The 27499-nt window shown below is 31.4% G+C and overlaps 1 protein-coding gene across 4 annotated transcripts in view; it reads left to right on the top strand.

The window, feature by feature from the left end:
• LOC145252775 (uncharacterized) overlaps positions 1–27499 on the top strand; it is a 297793-nt gene that overhangs the window by 137969 nt on the left and 132325 nt on the right. The gene's annotated exons all lie outside the window — the stretch shown is intronic.

Here is a 27499-nt window from a genome sequence, read left to right as displayed (position 1 = left end):
TGTCTGCTAAGTGATCACAATTTAAAATAAAACGCTAACTGTGCTGGTTTCGATTCCCCTGGATGGTACCCAAGTCATATTTTTTTATAACTTTTGAAATCATTACTCTATATTGCATGATTATCAATGGAGAATTGGCTCTATAATCTATATCTCTATAAAAATTAGAATGTGCGTGAACGCTTATCAACCTATATACTCAATGAATTCTTGATATACAAACTTTACATTTGGAATATAGGGTGTTCAGACATGTGAAACACTTTTTAATCGGTTTTCTTCCACAAAAAGGGCAGCGACGGGGTCAAAATAGAGAAATTGGTACGTGGGGGTCGTCAGATTTTGAACTATTTGCTAGCTGTTTTACGAATGTGTATGCGTGAATGGTTCAAATAACAGATGCGTTATATTATAAAATAAAAGGTTTGAAAACAGCTGCAAAACTTGCGTCAAGCCGGCCTAATTGCTACCTGACTTGACTCATTTTTGTAAGTTTTCGTTTCAATCTCAGCCCGATGATTTTCTTTTTTTTTTTTTACGGATAAAAGGTAAACTGTTTAGACAAAGCATAACACTAATATGCACACGTTTCAGTTTCTGTATGAAATAAATACAATATTTATGTGTATTTTATGACCGGGCTACGCCGGGTGGTCTGCTAGTGTGTGTATAAAACATGTATGCTATTTCAAACCAAGATTGCATGAAAAAAAAAATTTAAGGCTTATAAATTCTTAAGAGAACATGAATATTTATTTTCTTTGATAAATCACAAAATATGACTTTATTTTTAATAAATATTCATTCATCCGTTCGCTTTTGAAAAGAACACTAAACAGTCCAGTCGATAAATTGCCTGTCAGGTTAGAATGAAATAAAACTGCTCACTTCCTGGCGTTCAGAACAGTTGAAAATATGAGGTGATTCTGTTACTTTTGGCACTTTCTCAACTCCATGGACATCTGTTTATACGACGAAACAGAATCTGACAGCATTTAATGTCGATATTCCACATCTAGCTAATGTAAATAAACAAAAGCCTGCAAGAAGGCACACAACGAGGAGAAAGCAAAGAAGCGATGCCATTATAAGCGCAACAGAATCGCTCAGAATGACTTATTCCTATTATTTCTGATTCACTTCGACTTCTCATACGAGTCGTTACCAAGAATAACTAAGTGGAAAAATAAATGGTGCATCCTGGAGTCTGAGTGATAACACGTCCAACCATATACACAGTACTCTCTAATTCCTTTCAGCATCATTTCAAATCACTTTACTTTCTCGAAATAGCTGTTTACCATTAAGTTTTCGCCTATGACAACCTATGCGAGTTGTTTATCGGATTTGAGTGAAAATAACCTTTCTTGTGATTCGCTTACTCGTTATGCTCTTCCAATTAACCTCTGAATGTTCGATCTATCAATCCTCTCTTTTGTCATCTGGAGCTATAACTCAGCGGTAAAGTATTCAACTACGGGTCGAATGGTCCCCTGTTCAAGTCCGGTGTATTTCACCATTTTAATTTTAATTTTTTCTTATTAATGAGTTCGATTTACGATAAAAAAGAGAGTCCGTTTAAAATCGCCGCAAATCATTTCTTCGTTTGCATATTTGAAAATTAAATATTAATCAGAAGTGCCCTTTCCAGGGTATTTATTGCCAAATGCACTGGAAACGCTAAGTGTCACATTTAGCAGGTGTTTCTTTTTTTCTTATTGACAAATGTTATGTCTGGCCTTCTAATATTTAGGGCTTCATATGTTTGTATTGTATTATGCTTTTCAGTTTTGAATACAGAGATTGCTGAGAATTATCTCCCTTGGTCGATATAACGTAATATATTCCCTTTGTAAATTTCTTTTTTATCTATAAGAAAAAAATCTATTTTTAGTATCGGAGTTTATTTATTTTCGTTACTCATTAGAAGAATTTATGTACTAAACATATCTAAGAACACTGCCAGACATATAAATAAACCTTTGTGTGAAATTTGCAATAGACAGACTCAGCCGTTTCGGAACCGATGAGGAACTCACACACACTAAGTGACTTTTACATGATAGTAGAGATCAGTATCACTCTGTTGGTACAGTTCATGGTAATTACTTTCCTATTTTTCATTTTTTAATCTAGTTACCCCAGTTTATATTTTCACACTTGATGATTGGTTCAAAATATCGTAATGAGATACTGCTCCGGTGTTTATCCATTTTATTCATTTTATTATGTTTCTACTAAATAATTTGTTTTCAATCAATTTTCTTGTTTGTAATCTCCGTTTCTGTCTCAACGAATTCAATACTTTTGCTCGTAGATCTACCAGATATATAAATATCATGCTTGTCCTGTGCTGTTTTTATTTTTCCCTTCTTTATCTCCAGTAGTGTACATTAAGTACATTGCAAAGGCTGCTCCAAAGAAATTGGGTTCTTTCTATCGAGCTAGAAATCTTCTCGCACCTGAAAGTATTCTGTATCCCTACAAGGCTCCCATCAGCCCATGCATGGAGAATTGTTGCCACATCTAGGCTGGTGATTCTGCCACTACTAAAAAGGAGTTTCCAATTTAGTAGGCCACACTTTGTCAACTAAGCTTCAACGCCTGTCCAATCAACGCAATGTTGTATCTGTGTCTGTCTTACAAATATTCTAATAGAATGTGCTCTAATGAACTCGTTGTAATTGTGCCCTCTCGACGTACATATCCCAGATCAACCGCTTAGCAACAAAGTTTCACCTGTTTACTGTTGAGAACAAGATGCTCTGAATAGCAGATATAACCTTGATTTCTTTCGCTTGTTGAGTTACAGTTGGTTTTTTAATAAATAATTTGTTCCGAAACATTAGTATGTTTAATGTAGTGAGTGTGTAATGCTTGTCAATATAAATAAAAATAATATATTTGGCTCTTTTTTATTGAGCACTCTTTGAAACCTCATTATAATCCATGGGTTTTATCTCCTGAATACCTTTAACTTGGTATATATATATATATATATATATATATATATATATATATATATATATATATATATATATATATATATATAGATAGATAAAAATTATAACACGGAAATTACATAATTGTCGATGCAATAATTTATTTCAACCTTATGGTATTTTCAAGCGTCTAAATCAGACAATTACATTTTTGATACGAGTATCAAAAATGTAATTGTCTGATTTAGATGCTTGAAAATACCATAAGGTTGAAATAAATTATTGCATCGACAATTATGTAATTTCCGTGTTATAATTTTTATCTTATTGCTCTGTTTACCACATTGAGCTCTCATACCCGGATTTCCTCTGGATTTATTCCATTATAACACTATATATATATATGGTTTTAAATAAAATGCTAGGCGGAAGTTTCTCGAGAGCTCTTTCGGCTATCATCTCTTCAGGAGTGAATCGATAGCAATCTAAATAATATCGTAACGAAAATAAAGAGTTCTATTGGGGAACTTATTTAATGTGCCAACGTACGAGGACATTAATTAAATTTATTTACGTTTAAAAAAAACGATTAAAAATGTTGGCACAACGAGGGAGAAAAAAAAAGCGGGAGAAAAAATTCAAATGTGTGTGTGTGCGTATATATATATATATATATATATATATATATATATATATATATATATATATATATATACAGGACATAATCACGTGGAAACACCGACTAAGATTAGCAGTTGTACCAAAAATGTGGTTGGCTCTGCACAAGCCTTCATCATTATGGACAAAAAATAAACTGTGTGGATTTCAGGATAACTTAGTTATTGTGGCAGTGCTTATACGTCGAAATCGACGGGAGAATCCATCACCCACATATATATGTATATGTATATGTATATTATTTAATGAAATACATAAATAAATGAAAGCAAAGGACATTACAGTTTACAAGCGAATAATGGTGATAATATTTCTGTTTAAAAAAAGAATGAGACAAAAAACATGCGTTATATAAACACAATTGGATGTCTTCAAGTCCAACGTTAACAAATTCCTAATGAACCGCCCCCTTAAGTAAACACTTCATCAAATCTCCACACTAACGTAATGTACTTGCAATAACTCTTATCCCTGAGTGGCTTCCGGGCCTTGATAAGTGGTGATCACTGTGTAAAAAAAAAATTATATTTCGTCTGTACTAAGTTCACATATTTTCCCCTCGTGCATTTGTGTTCTGACATTGGATTCCATGCGATCGAGTAAATTGATCATCGCCGGACGACTTCTGCTACAGGAACCGCAAACATGGTCAGGTGGAAGTATATCTGGAATGCTCGTCACGTTTTCTTCCTAGGAAATTGCCTTATCTCAAATCTCCAGCATGTACGAGTTTCAAGAGAACAGATCGTTTTAGAGAAATTCTCTATCAATCCTCTTTAAACGACATTTGATTCTTGTCGTGGGTACTAAATTATAACTTTATACTTGAATGAAATTATAACGCATTCAATTATCATTTTGAAATTTAATTAATAATAAAATGTGGATTTCATTAGCAAATTCTAAATCATCCTTTATATTTATATATATATATATATATATATATATATATATATATATATATATATATATTGATGTACATCGCTTGAATATCTCAGTATTTATGACGATTTTTATTATTAACGTGATTTCATGCAGATTAAAAATAAGTTTAAAAATATTCGCATCCATATTTTCCTCTATTAAAAAAAAGTCCTTAAAAGACGTTGCACGTCAATCTGTCTTTTGCCTTATCTCAAATCTCCAGCATCTACGAGTTTCAACCCAACTGATCGCTTCAGAGAAATCCTCTTTAAACGACAATTTGATTCTCGTCATGGATATTAAAAGTTCAAAGTTCGAAGATTCAATGGTAAAACAAACTTCATGGCAAATAAAAATATTTACGTAACTTGAATTATAGCAAGAAATTATTAAATAAAATTGGCCGATTATTCATATTCCGAATTTATTTGATTCAACCTTGAACTGATTTATCTACCCTGCAAACATAAAAACTTTTAACATTGATAGCGGGGACGAGTTAGCGAAACTAGGATAAAGAGAGGGATATATGCTGTTTACACCTTAGAAAAACACAAAACAGGACTACTTGAATAACAGTATAATCAGAACGATGTTCTTTATTATAGGGGTTCATCTTTTATTTGTCAACGTGGTTAATGTAAGAAACGTCAGTAATATGAGATACACTAATTAAAGTAATGTTACTGATATAATAATGAAAATTGTTTTATAGATTGGTTCGACATGAGTATGATATCATGTAGTGCGTATTAGCATTTCAGGATGTTCGACAAGTAAACCATCTTAAATTTTGTAGACAAATACTTATGATTCAAGAGTTCAAAAAAACACAGAGAACTATATTATTTTTGATACATCCACACAAACATACATGCATGCGAACATGTGTAGATATCTATACATCTCTCTGCGTTACTATCTATATACTAGCAGGCTGCCCGGAATTACCCGGTCGTATAATACGCTTAAATATGATATTTTGATTAATGCAAATTTAATATTTATTATTATTATATTATATTGAACTCAATATATAGAAATAATTTAAAAACGTTATAAAAAAATGACTCGTGCGCCACCACCGAGAATCGAAATCAAAACTGTTTTTTTTTTTACACGGTGGTCACCACTTATCAAGGCCCGGAAGCCACTCAGGGATAAGGATTATTGCAAGTACAGTACGTTAGTGTGGAGATTTATTGAAGCTGTTTAGCTTACGATTTACTTTCTTTTGATGTTAATGCCTGAGTTATGAAGGCATGTTTGCTGCATGGCTAAAAATTAAATCATGAGCAAACAGCTATTACGTTACGCATGCATTTTCGTAGTTCGACATTCACCTGGCAAATTCCATTTTTTTAATTTTTAATTTTCAAATTGTTGCACCTATTTTCCCCGGTTAAAACCCAAATATAAATACAATTTCACGACCCATATATAACAAAGTTGTATTTACTTTTTAAGTAAATAGAAAAAAAGGTTGTTAATATGAATATCAATACACAAAAAATGTATAGGAATATAGATATAGGGTTTTTTTACTACAATTTATAAAAGTATCAGGAAAAATCCACGATCTAATATATTTACCAGAACATTAATGCTTGATATGAAGACAGCACAAAAATATTACCCAATATATACATATTAATACATATTAAATAATATGTTATCTTGTGTATGTAGTAAGAAAGGTGTAGGCATTCTTCACACTTGTATATATATATATATATATATATATATATATATATACTTGCAGGGGGGCCCGGCGTTGCCCGGATATTTGGAGATGTATGTTGAGCAAAATAAAAAGTGGCTAATTTTTTTAACTTTGACCCCTATTATAACCCCTTAAAATTTATTGTTTTGGGCTCTAATTTAGTTATTAAGTAAGATCCCTGTTCAATGAACCTATATCCAAAGTTTCAAGTGTTTAGACCGAAAATTGTCGGAGAAGTTTGGTAGAGTTCTCAAAGGTCAAATCGTTGAACTTTGACCCCTTAATCGCAAAATTTCTAGCCGATCATATCGATTTTCCCAAATCTCAGTACCTTGTATATCAAATTTCGCGTCTGTAGACTTAACATTGACAGAGTTATTGCGTAGGGAAATGTACACACACAGACACACAGATACACAGATACACACACAGACAGACAGACACTTTCACTTATATATATATATGTGTGTGTGTGTGTGTGTGTGTGTGTGTGTGTGTGTGTGTGTGTGTGTGTGTGTGTAAACGGAAGAATGTGTATGAAGACACTTCTCAACCAATATACTCAACGAGTTCTTGGTTTACAAACATTAAATTTAATATACAGGCTATTCAGATACGTGAAAAACTTTTATGTCGATTTTTATCCGAGAGAAATGGCTGTTAAGAGATCAAAATTTGTACGTAGTAGTCATCGTATTTATATCTGTTTATCAACTGTTTCACGAATGCGCATGCGTCAATGGTTCACATGACAGATTTCTTATGATAAGAATAAGTAGGTTTGAAGCTCGTGGCAAGCTTGCATAATGGTCATCGTGCGTGACTTACTGTTTGGGATTTGGGTTTCGATCTCAGCTCGAGTATTTTTTTACTTACAAGAAATGAAAAGTTTAGAAAAAAAAACGTAATACTTGCATGCACATGTCTCAGTTTCTGTATGAAGTAAAATATATTATTTATGCGTATTTGACGACCTGGCAACGTCGGGCGGCCTGCTAGGTTTGTATATAAAATCATGTTTATGAAAGACATGAATATTTCTATTAATATAACTTTTAAGAAATAACAATTATTTGTTCTTTTTATTCAATAATAGTCATTCAGACATAAGGACAAACCTTTTCATGTGTACGTTAATCAATAATGGAAATAATGAAATTAATAATTAATGAAAATGTTTAGATAGTTATGAAAATATAACAGAACAATGAAAATCGATAAAACTAGAAAATATGAACTGATAGATTATTAAATTTGATTTACTTTCTATTCATCTTTAAAAGCGAGAATGTCTGTGCGAGGACACTTCTCAACCTATATACTCAAGGAATTTTTGATCTACAGAGCTGAAATTTGGTATATAGGAAATTCAGACAAGTAGAAAACTTTTTAATCTATTTTCATCCGGAAAACAAATGCTGTTAATGGGTCAAAATTGAAAAATTGGTATGTTGGAGTCATCGGATTTCTTGTTTGCTAACTGTTTTACGAATGCGCATGCGTGATAGATAGCTTATGTTATGAATAAGTAGTTTTCAAACATATTTTAAAAGTCATGTCACGCTGGTGCAATGGTTATCGTACTTGACTCACTGTCTTTAGATTTTGCTTTCAATCTGAGCTCGTGTATTTTTTACTTACGAGAAGTGAACGGTTAAAAAAAAATAGTTGCATGCACATGTCTCAGTTTCTACATTAATTAAAATTTAATATTTCTGCGTAGTCCACAACCGGCTAACGTCGAATGACCTACTAGTAAATTAATAATGTTGAAGAACGTGAAGTTGAATTTCGTATTGACGGTTTTTTTGTTTTATTTAATGGAATATAACAGGATGTTGTGTAAGGAAAAGTAGAGGAAATAGTTCGTTGACTGCGTGCGTCATCATTTGAACGACGAGAAAATCTAAAACCTAATTTCACTGCAACATCGAAACATTACTCGCCTACTATTGAATAACAGATGCATAAACGAAAACTGAAATCTGCGATCAATGGTCGAATCTGCATTTTTGATAATTTGGTTTCGATAAAAAGTCTTTTAAGATTCATGCTTGTGGAACAAGGGGATTATAAAGTCATAAATGATCCGAGATTCGGAGATTAGTTTAAATAATAAACAAAGCCTAAATGGAAAAAAAGCGATTTGCATTCATATGAAACGATCAAACCTTTAACTGGAATCAAACATTCTATCAAAAAATAGACATTTATATTTTAATTAAGATTCAACAAACAAAAGCGAATTGTGTTTTTCTTTATATCTAATAAAAAAGGATTCTTTGAGGAATTAGTTCGTCGCTTCGACTGGATTTATTGGTCAATCGAGAAAAGGCGTTTGGCGATAGCACCGTTTGCCGTATGATGACAAAACAGGAGGCTGCATTTCAATCGAGGAATTTTTCATCCCTTGTTGATGTTTTTTTCTAATTTAAATGGATTAACATTCAATGATTCTGGGCTGATTTGAGTCACGATGACATCGATAGACGTTTTCCTCTTCGTATGGAAATATCCATTTATTTGATAGTTGATTCATATATTTTTTGTTTGAAAACATTTTCTTGCCAATTTGTTTTACGTGGCGAAAGACAAGTGTGAATTGGTACTTAACGATTTATTATTTGATAATTTGGTCATAAAATTGCAGCCTGAACTGACAAATGCTTATTTTGGCAAATGACTGATATGAAAAACGAGAATAAAACAAAAATATTTATTCCCAAGCATAAAAGTTAGGAAAGTTCACATTCTGAGTATCTATACAGTTGTGTGTGTAAATGTGAATTTCTCTCACTTTCACTCACTTTCTCTCTTTCTTTCTCTCTCTCTCCCTCTCTCTCTCTCTCTCTCTCTATATATATATATATATATATGCGTGTGTGTGTGTGTGCGTGTATTTTAAGTGTGTATATATGCATGTAAAAATCAAAAATGTATTTCTTCAAAATGTTGATAATAACCAATATAAAGGTGTGAACCTGCCTTTAACTATTAATATATATATATGAACATTTATGAATATATATTTGTATTATTGATATAGCTATCTGTCTATCCATATATATATGTATATATATATATACATATATATATATACATATATATATATATTCATAACTTATTATACATTCGTGCGTATAAATATAAAAGTATATATTTCAATGATATAAAAAGGATATACACAAGCATTAGGCAAAGTAATCCGAATTTAAAATACAATATATATGTTGCCATAATCTATTATGTTGCCAGTGTGGTTCACTCAACATTACAACCTGGCGAGTCCTTACGGTCATGTAACGCTGAAAATTCTTCTTAATTTTTCATACATTGTTTCATAACTTACTATATATATATATATATATATATATATATATATATATATATATATATACTTGTTTATTGTTATATAGACATGCTCACATCCCGCTGCTACAAACAGCCACTTGTTTCAATCAAACAACAGATATCATCAGGCAGCGACTTGACTATTACCATGTTCACAGCGGGATGTGAGCATGTTTATATAACAATAAACAAGTATTATCAGCTCTTTTTATTGAGCACTATTAAACAACCTCGTTGAATTCACTAGTCCATTACTTTTGAATATAAAAAACCCGAGTATATATATATATATATATATATATATATATATATATATATATATATATATATATATATATATTAGTGGTGGGACGATTCCAATAATTTCCCCGATTCTGATACAATTACCGATTCCGGACGAAATGTCAAATTTCGATAAAAATTACCGATTCCGATTATTTATAAATCTTTAAATATTTACAAAAAAGTTATTTATTCCCGATCACCGTAAAAAAGCACAAGATATTTCCTTAAACATAAATGTACATTTGTGGGGGGGGGTCATCTATACATTTTAGTTGTATTATTAATTTAAAATCAATAAATGTTTATTATTTTAGCATTACTACCAGCAGTTGAAGATTTAGCTTTAAACAAAATCAAATAAATAAGGCAATTACCGATTCCGATCCTCAAAGTAGATTCGCGATTCCGATTCCAGTTCCGATTATTCGTCCCAACACACACACACACATATATATATATATATATTCTTTTTTTTTTACAGAGGCAGTAATGTTTCGATCATCTCTTTACCAGTAAATAGTGACCTCTTCAAGCGATATAGCTTATACAAAAGCAAAGTTATATGCAATGATAAATCAGACCTTTCTTGTCATAGGGAGTTAATATCGGGACGTTCCGACAAATGTTGTAAAAAATATCATTTGGTTATATGTAAATAAGACGCAATAAAGGTGTGGATTTTAGTCTGTATTTAGGTATAGGTATTAATGTGAAAGTGTGTGCGCTTAAGGATATAGATAGAGGCGATGGAAGCCTAGAAAGAAATAAAGATATTCGTATGCGTGTGTGATGGCCGCTACAAATCTTAAACATACTAGTGTGTATAGGTTCAAACAGTAGGGGGAATGTGAATTCTACATATGCTAAAAGTGGGTTCCGATTAAAGTGGGGTTATTCAGTTATTAAAATGTTTTAAATTTAACTAGAATTTTTATGTGGTCAGAAAATGTACGACTTATGTTGCCCTATTGTATATCCCCGCCCTAGCACTATCACCCCTACACGCATCCGTGAAGAGGTTAAGAGATGAGGTAGAAAAGGAAAAATACTCTTCTATTAACCTTGTTAAAATTCATGTGTTGCTTAACCTCTGGAAAACAATAGCCACGGATTATATATATATATATATATATATATATATATATATATATATATATATATATGTATATATATATAGTAAGTTATAAAATATATATATATGGCGATTAAGCTACACTGAATATTCCGCGTTTCATCCACTCTAGGATTTTTCAAGCTTATGCGCGAATTTTGTGGTTGTTTGTCGTTTTTATATACGCATCTTCTATTGAGATTTTAGTTACTAGAAAACTGATTGGCTAACTAAAATCTCAATAGAAGATGCGTATAAAAAACGACAAACAACCACAAAATTCGCGCATAAGCCTGAAGAGTCCTAGAGTGGATGAAACGCGGAATATTCAGTGTAGCTTAATCGCCATATATATTTTATAACTTACTAACTAGCTCTACCTACGTATTGAGCACTATTGAAATAAATACTTAAAGTTTACGCATAAATTTATAATTTCCTATATTAGTTTTATGTGAGTAAATTAAGTAGTTATATATATATATATATACATATATATATATATATATATATATATATATATATATATATATATAATTATTTCCACTGCCAGACAACATTGCAGCCAAAATATTTATTTATGTTGCTGCAATATTGTCTGGCAGTGGAAATAATTATATATTCTCTCAAACATTCTAAATATATATATATATATATATATATATATATATATATATATATATATATATATAAATGTGCCAATAATCAAAAAGAAGCAAATACACAAGCACTAGGCAAATAAATCCGAAGATAAACAACATTGTATTTATTTATAGTTTTATTTTATTTCTATCCGGAAACATGAAACATAGTTTATTAGTTGCCTCCAAACTAAATTGTGTTGCCAGTATAGTTCACTCAACAACACTATTAATTATAATATTTATTAAGATAATGTTAAAAACGTTTAATATTTAAATATCTATATATGTCAAAAAATCTTTCATTCACTACCCGCACAGCATATAATATATATATATATATATATATATATATAAACAGAGAGAGCGCGTGTGTTTGTGAGAGAGAGAGAGAGAGAGAGAGAGAGAGCTTATATGTTTATATGTAATTTGACTACTTGGGATAATAATTACATATTAATAAATAAAATGAAGTCCTTTTTTTAAATAGCTAATAGTGCAGTATAAGAGCTATAAATAGTTTCTTAAAGATAGCAAGTTAAAATTAATAGACACACAAGTATTTATACAATATCAATGTTGGTATTTTATTGGTACTTTCTGAAATATATTGAGTTAATAATAAACGACAAACATTTTTAAAATGAGTAAATACTTCTCTGTCTCTATCTTTTAAAGTGTTATATTTAAGATTATATATATATATATTATTTGTTTTACATAAGTATGATATGTCGCTACACATTTGTGTGCATGTTTCGGTAAGCAAGTTACAAGGCTTACAGCCAGTTACAAAGATTTGTAACTGACTGACCGAATCATGCTCATTAATATGTAGCAACATATAAATGCTTATGTAAAACGAATAAAAAATATATCTGGCTTTACTGCGGTATTGAGCAATCTTGTATTAACCTCGTTTTAACTACATTAGTTGTTTTACCTATGGAAAATATTAACCTTGTATTATACATATATATATATGTGTGTATATATATATATATATATATATAGAGAGAGAGAGAGAGAGAGAGTGAGTGAGTGAGATAGATAGATAGATCAATAGATGGGTAGATAGATATTATATATATATATATATATATATATATATATATATATATATATATATACACGGTTATTCTTTGTTTCACGAAGTTAAAATAAGAATGACACGTACTATTGCAAATTGGGAGCTAAATTTATTGGCAAAATTAAATGAATAGAAAAATAGATTTAACAAACTAATGAAATTAACCAATCAATAACTAAACTACACACTGATTAACTATAAAAATAACTTAATTTTATGCAACTAGCCTGATAATATCCCGCAGGTATGAAACATCATTTCTTTGTAGTGTACTTTTCACATGCATATTATAAATTTATATATATATATATATATATATATATATATATATATATATATAGTAAGTTATAAAATATACATGGCGATTAAGCTACAGATTCTTATGCCTGAAGATTCCTAGAGTGGATGAAACGCGGACTATTCAGTGTAGCTTAATCGCCATATATATTTTATAAATTACTAACTAGCTCTAACTATGTACTGAGCACTGTTGAAGTAAATAGTTAAAGTTTAGGCATAAATTTATACTTTCGTATATTAATTTATGTGAGTAAATAAAGTAGTTATATATATATATATATATATATATATATATATATATATCTATATAATACTAAAAGTCTATGGATCTTGTATGTTTGCAATCAGATTTCCGGTTTTCAACATCCGGTTGCGCATGCGTAAACAGCAACGTCTTCAATCCGTTATTCCAATTCCGGAATTTTTATATCGCTTTTAATACAAACAATTTCATTTAATTTGATCAAATAGTTATTTATATATACAAATAATACATAGATTCATAGATAATTATAATATATATTATAAAATCTATTTATCTATGAATCTATTAATAATATGAAATATTACCCTATACAATTTATGGAAAGAAAACACCTCTCACTTTCCCTCTAATAGATTTCAACACTCCTACTCCCTCTGTTTTCGTTACGTACGCGAGAAATAGTTACGTGTATGTGTGAGAGAGAGAAAAAGAGAGCGATGTAAAACTGGATAGAGTTATCCCCCTTAACTAATGCAGACCTTTTTACTAGAGGGCGTTATTACAAAAAAATTTCTTTTTCTTCTTCCCATGTTTTTTAAAGTCGTCTGCTTACATTTCCAAACGGAAAGCTGAATCGGTAAATGCACACATTTCTATTACATTAAATAGTGTTTTCCTTTACACAATGGGTACTGAATGTTTGCTTAAATTAAATTAAAAAAGTTACATTTTATTTTCATTTTCTATTTAAAAAGCCATTATTAACATGTGGAGAGTGTTTTTTTTATTATTCTGTACTTTCAACTAACAATTTCATTTAAAAGATGATATATCAAAATTTAAATTTAACTATAATAAGGATTATGATACCTGTTCAGTGCATATTTACCTATAAGTATGACCAACCACTTATAATTCAGTAACTGTAATTTAAAAAGAAATAACAATTATAATAAACAGAACGACTCATAGAAATCTATCTAAATTCTTTTTTCATTTTAATATACTTTCATAGAAATGCTTCTGTTATGTAAAAAAAAACTATTTTCTTTATGCCACAAGTGTCACGCTCACACATGAATTCCATAGCTAATATAACGTACTGACCCAACGGGTCACGGGTGGTCTAGTATATATATATATGCGTGTATGTATGTGTATGTGTGCATTAAATCTATCCTGTACACTCGGCTTAAATATTAATTGTTTCAAGTGTCAAGCCATGCAATATGTCATTAGTTAAATCAACATTCAAAATGAACGCCGTTCTTTGCTCTTTTCCGTCGTAGAAACCGACCCAATAGTCGTCTAGTTGGCTGATAGACAACAAGAAGATTTTCATAAAGAAATGATTGTTTATTTTATAAATAATAAAGGTTAGTAAACCCAAAATATCTGACACAGACTGTTTTGTTTTGTTTTCTTTTAATCGTAAACCAAACACTACCAACGAGGAATGTCTTCAACATACCAATCTTCTCTTTCCATTGTTGTTATTCGTACACTTGCTTGGCCCAATATAAATAGATATATACTAGCCAATGTGCTGGCACCCTGTTAAAACCTGCCCGTATTACGACTATTCCGTTTTCGCATCTATGAAATGCAAAAAAAGCTTAGAAGAAATCAAAATGCGTTCAGTAAAACGCTTCTTAACAATCAGTCAAAGTTTTACTGTTAAAAGAATTATGGAAGGAATAAAAGCAACGCAACTGTTTGTAGATTTTTCGAAAACTTTTAATTCGGTTCACAGAGAAAGGATAAAACATATTTTATTGACGTATGGTATCTCTTTAGAAATTGTTTCAACCATAATGATCCTATATTAGTATACTAAAGCCATGGTGCGCGCTTCCGACGACAGCACCAACTTCTTTGAAATCAAAGCTGGCGTACTTCCATTCTTATTTGTAATTTGTTTCGATTACGTACTGAAAGACTCTCCAGATCAATATGGGAAATATGGCCTAACATAAGAACGAGATATCCAGCAAATAATATCACCAATATCTATTACACTGATGGTCTTGCTTTGTTAGCTGATGACAATGCTAATGCACAAAAATTGTTATATATCCTTGAAGAGTCAGTTGTCATAATTGGACTGGATACAAACGCAACTAAAATAGAATATATACCCTTCCTTCAAACTGGCCGAATTGAAACACGAGACAAAACACCACTTAAAGGAGTAGATGACTTCGATTATCTCGGCAGCCACATCACATCCGTTACAAAAGACAATTACATTAGAATAGCCAAGGGTTGGATTGTACTTAATCGTTTGCAAGTTATATGGAAATCTACCCTATCGCAACAGATAAAACAACTTTTTTAGAACCGTAGTAGAGACGGGGCTTCTTTATGGTACACTAGCATGGGCTCCCAGGAAAAAAAATCTTGAAGGTAAGTTAAATGGAAGTTACACTAGAATGCTCTGAGCAGTATTTATCTTAAACTGGAAAACACACTCAACCATGAGCCGTCTGTATGGTCGACTTCCCAGGATCTCTTCGGTAATAAGCGAAATAAGAATTTGAGTTGCCGGACAATGCTACAGAAGAAAAAATGAGGTCTTCAGTGATGTGGTACTATGGAATTCTAAAAACGAAACCGCTAAAGTAGGATACGTGTCAAGTCGTACACAAAACCATTGACAGTAGACAATGGCTTCAAACTTAAAAATCTTAAGATCATGGAAAATAGAAACCTGTGGAGGGAAAGAGTCTATTTGTTCTGGCAGCGCGCTCGAAACGATATTGATATTTATCGCATTTCCTAGCATCCAATCAACGAAATTAAGTTCGTTTTTAATTGAACAATTTTTTTCTTTGGCAATATGTTTGCTTTACAGCTCTTTTTAGATTGAGACTGTCTTGATTTTTCTTTGCTATTCGTCGATGATTTATTTTAGGGTGCAAATGATAAGCTTTCATCGGACATAAAATGCACATATCCAACAGTCATTGACAATAAAGTCCACCTCGCCTAACTTATTATTAGGCCTAAGACGTCAGTATATTCTTATCATTGTTTTGACTCCAGAGTATATATCCGACAGAGGTCGGCATAGTTAATCAACCGAGAACCACATCACTAAAACATATAAGTGATATTTAATCGAGAGTCCAAACAATGAAATGAATATTCTGTTTTCGTAGGCCTATTTATCTCCATATATAATATTTTGATTGCAGAAATTCCCCTCTGGACCAAAGTAACGTAGGTTTGCAATAACAGATCCCACATACAAATAAACTATGTCTAGACTATTAGCCACTTTCTTATGCAACTTTAGAACGACATTTTAGACACATTTAGTCATTATAATAAAATCCTATATTTAATCCTAGGGCAATATAATCACAATCGCAACCATCTTTAGAGGAAGTAGTTCCTATTTTCCCTTAAATATCGTCCTCCTACCGTCCGCAGTCTTCACTGGGAGGAATTCTGCACTTTCGACAGATATAGGGTTTCACTCTTCGTAACTGGATCATAAACTCTTAGACATAACATAATCTTGTCCTTTTTCAGATTTCACCCCAGACTAATTCCGCTTAATCTGATTGGCTGACCTCTGACCATTAACGGTATTTGCATGCTAAACGAACGCTAATGTACCATTCAGATATGGCGTCGCAATGATACCTGCTTTTGCCCTCTAAATTTCTGATGTTGGGAGTATCTATTCCTAATGCTGTGCTTAAGATAGGGAGGTTAGTGGTATCTATTCCGAAAGCCGTTCTTAAGATCGTTTCATAATAGAACAGCTGAGGAACAATAAAAATAAAGGAACTTATTTGCCTTGCTATCGCTTTCGGTATTGTTCAGCAGAAAATTAGAAAAGACATTAGCTAACTATAACCGCATTTATAAAGGTAATATTTTATTCGTTTTCCTTTTGAATTTAACCGATAACTGAATGTTTTCATTTCGTATTTGTGTCTTTCTTTCGAGCTCAATTTTTTGTTTGTAATTTGAACTGCTAAGTCAACCTAAACAAGGCAAAGTGTCACTTGAATGTAAAGGCTACTTTTCGGGGCAAAATTTGCAGCGAAACAATGCAAGGAGTTGAGAAGCAAGATGCGTATTCACATTAGCGTTTAGCTTCTGTCAATACAGTTAGGGAAGCAGGGATCTATGAGGGAATTTAAAAGTATGGCAGTTCGAGGATAGAAGCTATTTGAGCAGAAAGTTTTCCGGCATCTACAGGTATCTGCAGTGTAAGGGTGGAATGTTGCTGCTTGTCGGGTTAGTCAGGGGTAACTACGTCGAGGGGGTATAAGGACTTACAGTTCGTCGGAGCACTTTCTATTAAAATAGCTGTAAAATAAACACAGACATGAAACATTTCGTCGCTGAGACAGGGGTTGGAATTTGGTTAACAGAATGGGACTTATTAGGTTACCCACTCTTTTTTAAAACTTTGTTGGAGTTGTTCGATATCATGATACTGTTCACTCTTTATGTTTATTTCATTTATCTGATTGCTGATTATTTTCGATTTGAATCTTGCTTTCCTGAAGAATTTCCAAATATTTTCCAGTTGACGAACTCTTTGAATTTGTGTGTAAAAATGATTTTGTGTGTGTATCTTTTAACTTCATTTGCTTTTTAAGTAAAACGAAACCAATTTATTATAACAACAAAGGACAGGTAATTCTATTATCGCTGTAAAACAATTACAAACAGTGAGTTCATTTGCTCTTTAAATAAAACAAAACTAGATTATTGTAGTAGTTCTAATCTTGATGTAAAACAATTAAAATAATATAATTTATTTTATGTAACATTTTTGTAGGAATGTTATTAATTGATGGAAATCTAATACCGATCGCCGAGAATTAAGCAATTCAATAGAAAATATTTTTGAAATTAAATTAATAAAAAAATATTATCGCTCGATGAGTTTAATTTAAACAATTCACTCATTCATAAAATATTCATATATATATATATATATATATATATATATATATATATATATATATATATATATATATATAATTTAAAGGAGATTAGAACAATAGTATAAAGAGCTGAGTGTATTTCAATGTAACAGTGAAATTACTAGTTTAATTAAAATACAGGAAAGAGAAAGTGCTCGTTGTAATTTAGATATATAATAATAATATCCTAGAGCTAATTCAATATTAAGTAATGTGATTGATAATTTAAAATTTAAAAATCAAATTTTAATTAAATTAAAAATCCGTTTCATAAGAAGTAACAACAACAAAATCAATTATCTTATTGAATCAATAAGATAAAAAGCTATAGCAAACATCTAAATGAGTATTTTAACCATAGTTTCTGATTTCAAAAAGCGAAAAATTAAAAGATACATCTGCCTTACTTTTAATGCTAGGTTTATTTATGGTGTCTTTTAAATTTAATAAAAACCCTTCAAAATTTGCTGACGAGGAGACCTTGCTTAGTAAAAAAACTATATGTAATTATTGTACGTAACTTGATGTCTACCACAATAAAAAGCATTGTTTTCTGAAACGATCGTACAGATAATTGATTTTGTTGTTGTTCCTTCTTATGAAACGGATTTTTACTTTAATTAAAATTTGATTTTTAAATTTTAAATTATCAATCACATTACTTAATATATATATATATATATATATATATATAGATAGATAGATAGATAGATAGATAGATAGATATCATTGGACGATTCTAATAATATTGCATATTCTAATAAATTACCGATGCCGTTGTAAATAAATTATTGCTATACATTTAGCAATTTCATAAACCTCTAAATATTTAACTATAGTTATTATTTTATTTTGTCCCGATTATCATAAAAACAGGCACTAAATGTGCATATATTGTCTCAAACGTAGAAACAAACTCGATCACGCGATCTATAGATTTTAGTTTTACTGAAAATTTTTTACGATTAAATATTTATTGTTTTATTATTACTATCAGCCATGGAAAAAAATTTAAACCAAAATTTTATAAAAATTGATTTTTGGCACGATTTCTTCCGATTTTGATACCGATTCCGAGCTGTTTAGAATAAATGACCCACTTGGAAATTGATTTCACTATAAAAAATTACAAACAATATTTAATAATTTATATTTCTTGATTTATACTGCATTTCATTTATCAGATACGAAAGAGTATATAAACGTTAATATTATTGTTGTGTTGTTCAGAAAGAGATGCGTTTATTATATAAGTTTTATTCACAGTTTCTACATTATTAACCCTTGATGGATTGTTTTTAATGGTTGACTTGTATCATTTGATGGGTTTAACTGTATTTGGTCGATGTGAGATGACCTCAATCTCAGACCAAAACTAAGAAAAGTTGTGTTTAAATATTTGAGATGACGAAACGAACACTTGTCACATTTAATTATTTGATCTTTCGTTATTTGCTCGATACGTTTTATTTTGAGCTAAGAAAGAAAATCTTAAATAGATCGATTAATTATCGTCTGTTGGACAGCGTTTGGTATTTGGCCAAAGATATGTCCATCATTAAAGCCAGACAACACATTATCGATAGAGACTGACGAAAAACAAAAACAAAAAACACACACACACAAACACACACATTACTACCGCATAATCCTGTTAAAATCCCACTCTAGCATATTTAAACTGTCACAATTATCTAATACTATCCTGGATAACCCTCTGATGCCTTCCAATGTATGCTCTCTATAAAAGACCCCCAAATATGTCTACTGTTCGACGCCACATCCATATTTTGTAACCTAGTACATATCCTCCTCTTCTGATGAGTAGCATTAGACTTCGAAATGCCTGGCATAAAAAGCTTTTATAACCCATACACACTGTATTGTTTTTACTTGCTTCTAATGGATAAATAAATTTATATGCATCACGATATATTTTTCTATTATTGATATTTTCCTCTTGCATATATATATATATACATATATATACATATATATATATATATATATACATATGTATATATATGTATATATATATATATATATATATATATAAATGAAATATATGCCACATTAATAAAATATTGACACACGTGTTCTCGCCAGATCACTGAAGTTAAGAAACCCTGAGTCTGGGCAGTACCAGATAGGTGACCATATGAGAAGGCTAGGCGCTCTATGTACCGCGCCGAGTCGTAGAAATTTCCAGGTTGGTATCTGGAGGCGCATTAATTCACTAGGAGAGATGCACCCCCAGTCTTAGTTAAGACATGAATCTAGGAGAAGGTAACTCTGATGTAAAAACCTGCGTTGTACTATGTGCTTTATCTTGTGGCAGTCATCTGCACCAGCAAAAGTTTAGCAGTAATTGCAAAAAGTGTGGTTGGTTCTACACTACGCCTTCACCACTATAAACAAATCATCTGTGTAGATTTCTGAACAACCTACCTGTTGTGACGGAAGCTCATACGTCGGAATCGATGGGAGATCCCACCATAAATGACAAAAGGTCTATATTAAAAATTTCAAGGTGTTGTCTATATTACCGTTTATTTAAGCATGTTAAACTGCTCAATTCTTGACAACATCTGTTTCGTAGTGCAGAGTCTTTCATGTAATTATTATGTACATTTTTGAATTTATTAAACAAGTAAATAAGTAAAGGAAAATACAATTGAAACTTCTCTTCCGATTTTCGGATTTTTCTAATCATGCTCGTATTCCTTTATTTCCTTTATTTTCTTTTAAAGTTATTTAGTTCCTATTCTTCTGTTGAGTAAGGCTAAAATAAATGTAAAAATTGACATAATAATTGCATGAATGATTCTGCGTTACGAAACAGGTGCTGTAAAGAATTACTCATTTCAACATGCTGAATAAAATCAATGTTAAGGTGGACAACATCTTCAAATTTAGAATATAGACTTTTTGTCATTTATTTGCTTTAATTCTGGCGTTACATCGAGCTTCATAAATGAAAGTATTGATACAAATAAAAGGTGAAATATAATTAAATAAACGCATTCCTTATAAACACATACACATATATATATACATATATGTGTGTGTGTGCATGTGTGTGTGTGCGTGTGTGTGTGCGTGTGTGTGTGTGCGTGTGTGCGTGTGTGCGTGTGCGTGTGTGTGTGCGTGTGTGCGTGTGTGTGTGTGCGTGTGTGTGTGCGTGTGCTTGTGCGTGTGTGCGCGCGTGTGTGTGTGTGTGTGTGTGTGCGTGTGTGTGTGTGTGTGTGCGTGTGTGCGTGTGCGTGTGTGCGTGCGTGTGTGCGTGTGTGTGTGCGCGTGTGTGTGTGTGTGTGTGTGTGTGTGTGTGTGTGTGTGTGTGTGAAATATAGTGCATATAAACTATTAAATCAGTTCATGTTTTAATTGTCATTGATTTTTGTGAATCTAAAATTGACAGAATGGTCACGTGACATTCTCATTGCAGAAGCCGTGGAATCAAGTAAATAGTTCAAACAGCTTTAGGATGTTGACTTTGAGAAGAAGAAAGTATTTTACTTGCGTTTGTAAATTACATAATTCTCTTAATTTTGTTTCATTTAGTATATATGAACGACATTATTTCGATTCATATGACCGACATTATTTTGAAAGGAACGACATCTTATCAATAAACGGATATTGATGTTTCCCAGCCTTTGTATATTCTCAGCAACACACGTTTTCACAAATAATATTGTGGTGTTTTATATGCTTAAAATATTGATATGAATTAAGCATTTTTAAAAAAATAAAACTGTAAAATGTACGAATGTTTATATTTCGAAATACAGACCTAAAGTAATCATTAAACAATTCCGAAAATGTTAGCGACAATGGAGTGTTCGAAATGAATGTTTCTGTTTAGAGCACAATTGAATCATGATACTTGATTTTTGCATCTTAAACTTTTAGTGAAGCATAATTTTTCTTTTTTAAACAACAGTAGATTCTCTACGGTGCAATGTAGACTAGAATGCATCGTGGACCGAATCACATCGAGGAGGCGTGTGAAGATTCCTCCCTGTACAGTTGGCTTTACGACTATAATGTTGGGTTCTCATTATAATCAAGAGTATTGTTAATTGAAAGCCAGTAAACAATCGAAATACTACTACAATTATTACAGCTTTTGTAATATAAATAACAAATGTATCAAAGTAGAATGCTGTGCATGAAAAAATCTTTTTTAATAATAAATTAGCATGAAACTAAAAATGAACTATAAAGTTCGTGGAAATGCAAATAATTGTAGAAGCACTAAGAACAGTCCTTAAAAAATACTAGAATGCATTGGAATCAACTAAATGATACCATAAAAATGGAACTCCATACACGTCACTACATACAATGATTCAACTACAAATGAATTCAAATAAATGTGCCTAAACGTTGTTTGGTTCTCTACTACTACAAAAACTTTGTCACCCGAATCGGAAAGTGGGATCGAGATGTCAGTGTCCCCGAGGAGGAGCACTCTAACATGAAAAAAGTGCCTGGGCAGCCCAGGTCGGCATTCGCGATGAAGGGGCCTCCGGTGATTAACAATAACTTAACCCCTTCTCAAAGAGAGTAGGCAAGACCTGGGAAGGTGGACCACCTAGAACAGCACAGAACTTAACTCCCACCGCAAAATCAACATGACTGATCTAATCTCCTTTGAATTTAAGAGCCCAGGATAAACATCCCTAGCCGAGAAAGTCAACTACACTGCGGAGGAAAAGTAATGAATATAAAAACACACTTAATAGAGGTCAAATAACTCCGGCTAACATCTATTGATAGACATTAAAAAAAAACATAAATTGAACTTGTCACGCACATGGCTAATAAAGATTGTTTCTGGGGTGTTTCAAAAAGATAGAAATGCCGAAGAGAGATTGAACCAGCTAAACTGACGAGAAGGGAAAGCGAATGTTACAATATTGGGTAAGCTAATTGTCACTGATTCCTAGGAAAAACATTGACTGCTATCAACAGAAGGAACTGGTAAATCTAGGCTGACTAGTTGCCATTCAGACACTAGACAAAGCAACTGGATTTTATTACCAACAAGTTATTTGTAACGACTAGTATAAGAACTCTGATGGAGTGAAAATTATGCATTAAGATATCGAAGTTTAATAATCTTGATAAGTTAAATGGTAGTTCAACCGACATATGACGAAGGGTTGAACCAGTCAGGATCTGAGCAACTTTAAAACTGACAAGAGTTCATAGTAAACGAATTGATTCACTGTTACTTAATCTCTATATATCTATCTATCTATCTATTCTAAAAAAAATGTCACTTTATGTGTGGGTGAGTTTCTTCCTCATAGATTCCGAAACGGCTGGGTCTATCTTTTGCAAATTTTTACACCAAGAAATTTATTTCTGGCAGTGTTCCTATGTTTTGTACAGAAATTCATTCGATGAATATTGAAACTCCGATCTTAAATATAGCCATTCTCTCTTATAGATAAAAACGAAGAATTTTTACAGTGGAATATTTTACTTTACACCGGCCAAGGGAAATAATAAAATCTCAGCAAATCATTTCTTCTGAAAAAAAATCTATTCGCACCTGGAAATATATCTTAGTGGTAGAGTATCCGACTACAGATCGAATGATCCCCTGTTCAAACCCGGATGATTAATGAGTTCAATTTACGATAAAAGAAGAGGGACCATTTAAAATCGCCGCAAATCATTTCTTCGTTTTCATATTTTAAAACTAAACATAATCAGAAGTGACTTTTCCAGGGCATTCATTATCAAGCCATGATATCAGCTGACGTGATATTGTAAACAAACACAGACGGAATTTGATTAAATTATCATTATTTTTTATTGTATTTATTTTCTTTTTTTTTTTCGAATTAGTCCACTAGACAAATTATCTCTCCTGATATATAACAAAAATAGAGAATTGATTTTATAATAATACGTACGCAATCTGCATATATTAAAATATAATGTTTAAACGTATTGCACGATGAGGCAACGCCGAGTTTTCAGTTAGTATTGAGATAAGATTATCACTTAGTTCTCGTGCAAAAATTGAATAAAATAAATGGTAGTTTTAGAAGATTCAATAATTGTAAGTTTATATTCCATTTATGTTAACGCATAGAGAAATATTTTCTGTTTTTAAACTTTAAATCATTTAATGTTGCTTCTTATTCGAATGAATTTTAATAAGTATTTCTATTTTTATTAGACATACTGAGAATTTTGGTCATATGAAAATAGATCCGTTTCATTTCTCAGAGTTTTGAATATGTTCATAAAGACATCATTCATACACGTGATGAAGATAAAGAAAACGAGATGAGGTGATTAACTTTTATTTGTTTGCCTTTTCCGGGTTGCATATTAATTTGAAAACATTTTGTCAAGCAGTGTAATGGGAAGAAGGCCGCAAGCAAAAAGCAGATTATTTTACAGGTTTGTGTGTGCATGTTAGTTTTTCGTTTGTTTATCTTCTTCTGTCAAGTGCAACCATAGAGTTAGTAACACGTCTAATTAATCAACATGTTTGTAAATGCTAGCTTCGTTTTATGCAAGTGATGGCGGCCAAAGTGACATGATCAACAAGCAATGCATCATCATTAAGGAATTGTCGATGTCAAGTGGCGAATTAGACAGCTTGCTAGCTTAACTGGATCCAAATTTTACCAGTGTGCTTTGGTTAAGATCAGGATTTCTGATTGAACTGTTAAAGGAATCGTAGAAAGGATCAATCAGTCAGAACTTGAAACAGTCAACATCGTAAATTTCGAAAAATCATATCAAATCTCTGTTCATAATACAAACAGATAATAACAAACAAATGAATTCATTCGCCCAAGGTAAACTTTTATACAGTACAAAACCACATCTGGACTATATATATACATATATATATATATATATATATATATATATATATATATATATATATATATATATATATATATATAACCCCTTAACACATATGGTTAAACAAGCATCTTACTTCACTTAACGTACCCTTTATTCTCCCAAAGGTCTAATCACACATTTGTCCACATATGTGAAACCCACTATGACAAATATACCATATTCCTACTTTCAGTATATATATTTGGCTTCCCCAAACAGCCTCAATATTTTATTTCGCTCCTTATATAACTAGACGTCGCATCCTAATTATGTTACCTAGCATCTTCTCTTCTCTTCTGATGAGAAGCATTGGGCTCCGAAATACAGTGGTATAAAGAGTTCTCACTTACCCTACATCCCAAGTGATGTATACCCTTATTGAATAAATAAATCTCTATATTATTATACAGTTTCTTATCGTCATTTTTTCTTATATATATATATATATATATATATATATATATATATATATATATATATATATATATATATATTATTTAAAAATATATGTATATATAATAAAAGTGATCTTGGCTGAGCAATGGTCTCTGCTAAAATTCTTTTGTCAATTTTTGTTCTACAGGCGTGAAACTTAATATATAGGTTATTTGAACCTATGAAATAAATTCAATTTGGTTTTAACCGGTAAAAGTACCTGCTAATTATATATTAATCTTATTCTATTTCTTTCCTAACTTGCTGTATAATTTGTTTACTGTTTATGGAACTCTCCATTCCTCCAACAAATAAGTTCAGGTTTTTTGTGAAGTGTGCACGTTAACGTCGGAAACAAAGCCCATCCTCGGTGTTTTAATAATTTATAGATTGTTTTACACTAATTCATTTCTTTTGGTTTTATGTTTTAGCAAAAGATGTTTAGTTTTCTTTTAATTTTAGGAACTTGCCCAGAGATTTTTTTCTTTTTATGCATTAAACATCCAAATCTAAATGATTTATCGTTTAAATATGTTGTTAGTTATTATTTTAATAATTCAATTATTTTTTTGTTTTAGTTTTTTTTAACTATCTTGTTAAGTTTAACAAAGATGGTGTTTAAAATAAGGATTTCTATTTTGAAATATGGGAATCTTTTATGACAACTTGAAAATGGTCACTTTGGAATGTCTCAGTTAAGAAACTAAACGAATTTTGAATTTAAACAGTTATTAAATATACGAGTTTGATTATCTTCATCCTATCAGTCATGGCTATAGAAATAGTTATTCTTAGCTGTAATCGCGTGTAGTAAGGATTGTACCTTTAGTATTCAATAGACTGTTAATTAGAATTTATTGTTAACTAATACGTCTAAACCATATTTTATAAGTCTAACTAGACATGACTAGCGGAATGAGAACAATCTACCTCCAAAGGTTAATTAACTGGGTTTTTTTAAATTCTATCTATGTTTCCGATTTTGACGTAAAAGTTCCCATGTTTGATGAATTCGCCTGTAGAAAGTTAACACAGCGATCAAAGTGGAAATAATTATCCGAAATATTCTATTATATAAATCCCAGTCGTCTGCGTGTTTGTGTGTTTGTATGTCCGCTAAAACTTTTTGTCATCCGCATCGAATAGGCACGAAACTGATATCGTTAGAAAGAGCGATCTCTCGGACACATAATATCGGAAGATTAGAAAAAATCTTCAATTATTTCATGTAGAAATCTCGTTTTGTTTGAAGTTTGTAAAGACCTTGGTTTCGACGATGTTTATTAGTCGTGCATGCGCGAACGGTCGATTTGTTGTTTCATTTTAAAATGCTAAATTTGCACCGTGATAACACCTGTATCGTCGTGGTCCGATCGATAAGATTTACGCTTACGGACTGAAGTTATGTAAGTTCGCGCCCAGCACACGGCATTTTTTTTTTTTTTTTTTTTTTGCTTACAAAATTTGGCTTTCGGTTTCGCTTCTGACTGAATGCACTGGATTCCGGTTTTATCCTTTAACCGTATTTTACGACTGGGCAACGCTGAACGCCCCCTTCCTCCCGTTAGTAAATAATATTAAATAGTTATTAGTTCTAACACTCAGTGGTAAAACAGTGCAAAGAAACAAAGTGAAATATTTTATACACAGTTTTCAGGTTTTACGTTTTCTTTTTTTTTTCTTTTTCGGATAAAAAATAGTCATTTATTTTACAAACAAGCGAAGTCTAATTAATTAATAATAACTGAGACTTAAGGCAAAAATATTGTTCGACTGTTTTGCCTTTGCCTTTTGTGATTGTAATGTGTTTTTTCTGCAGCCAATGCTTGATGGCAACGTGTAGTAACTGCCGTTGATTGCGATGGAAGTGACAAGTGTAAATCAATTTGTTTTCATTGTCAAAACAAACATAAAGTAACAAAGAAAACATTTCCAACTGTGTCTCTTCAAATCGCTCTATTTACAGCGCCATTTCGTAGT

The sequence above is a fragment of the Euprymna scolopes genome, chromosome 3, assembly GCF_053919585.1.
Source record: "Euprymna scolopes isolate OS-2025 chromosome 3, ASM5391958v1, whole genome shotgun sequence".
In the NCBI taxonomy this organism is placed as follows: Eukaryota; Metazoa; Mollusca; class Cephalopoda; order Sepiida; family Sepiolidae; genus Euprymna; species Euprymna scolopes.
The sequence above is the reverse complement of the archived record's forward strand: the minus strand, read 5'-3'. Positions and strand labels throughout refer to the sequence as shown.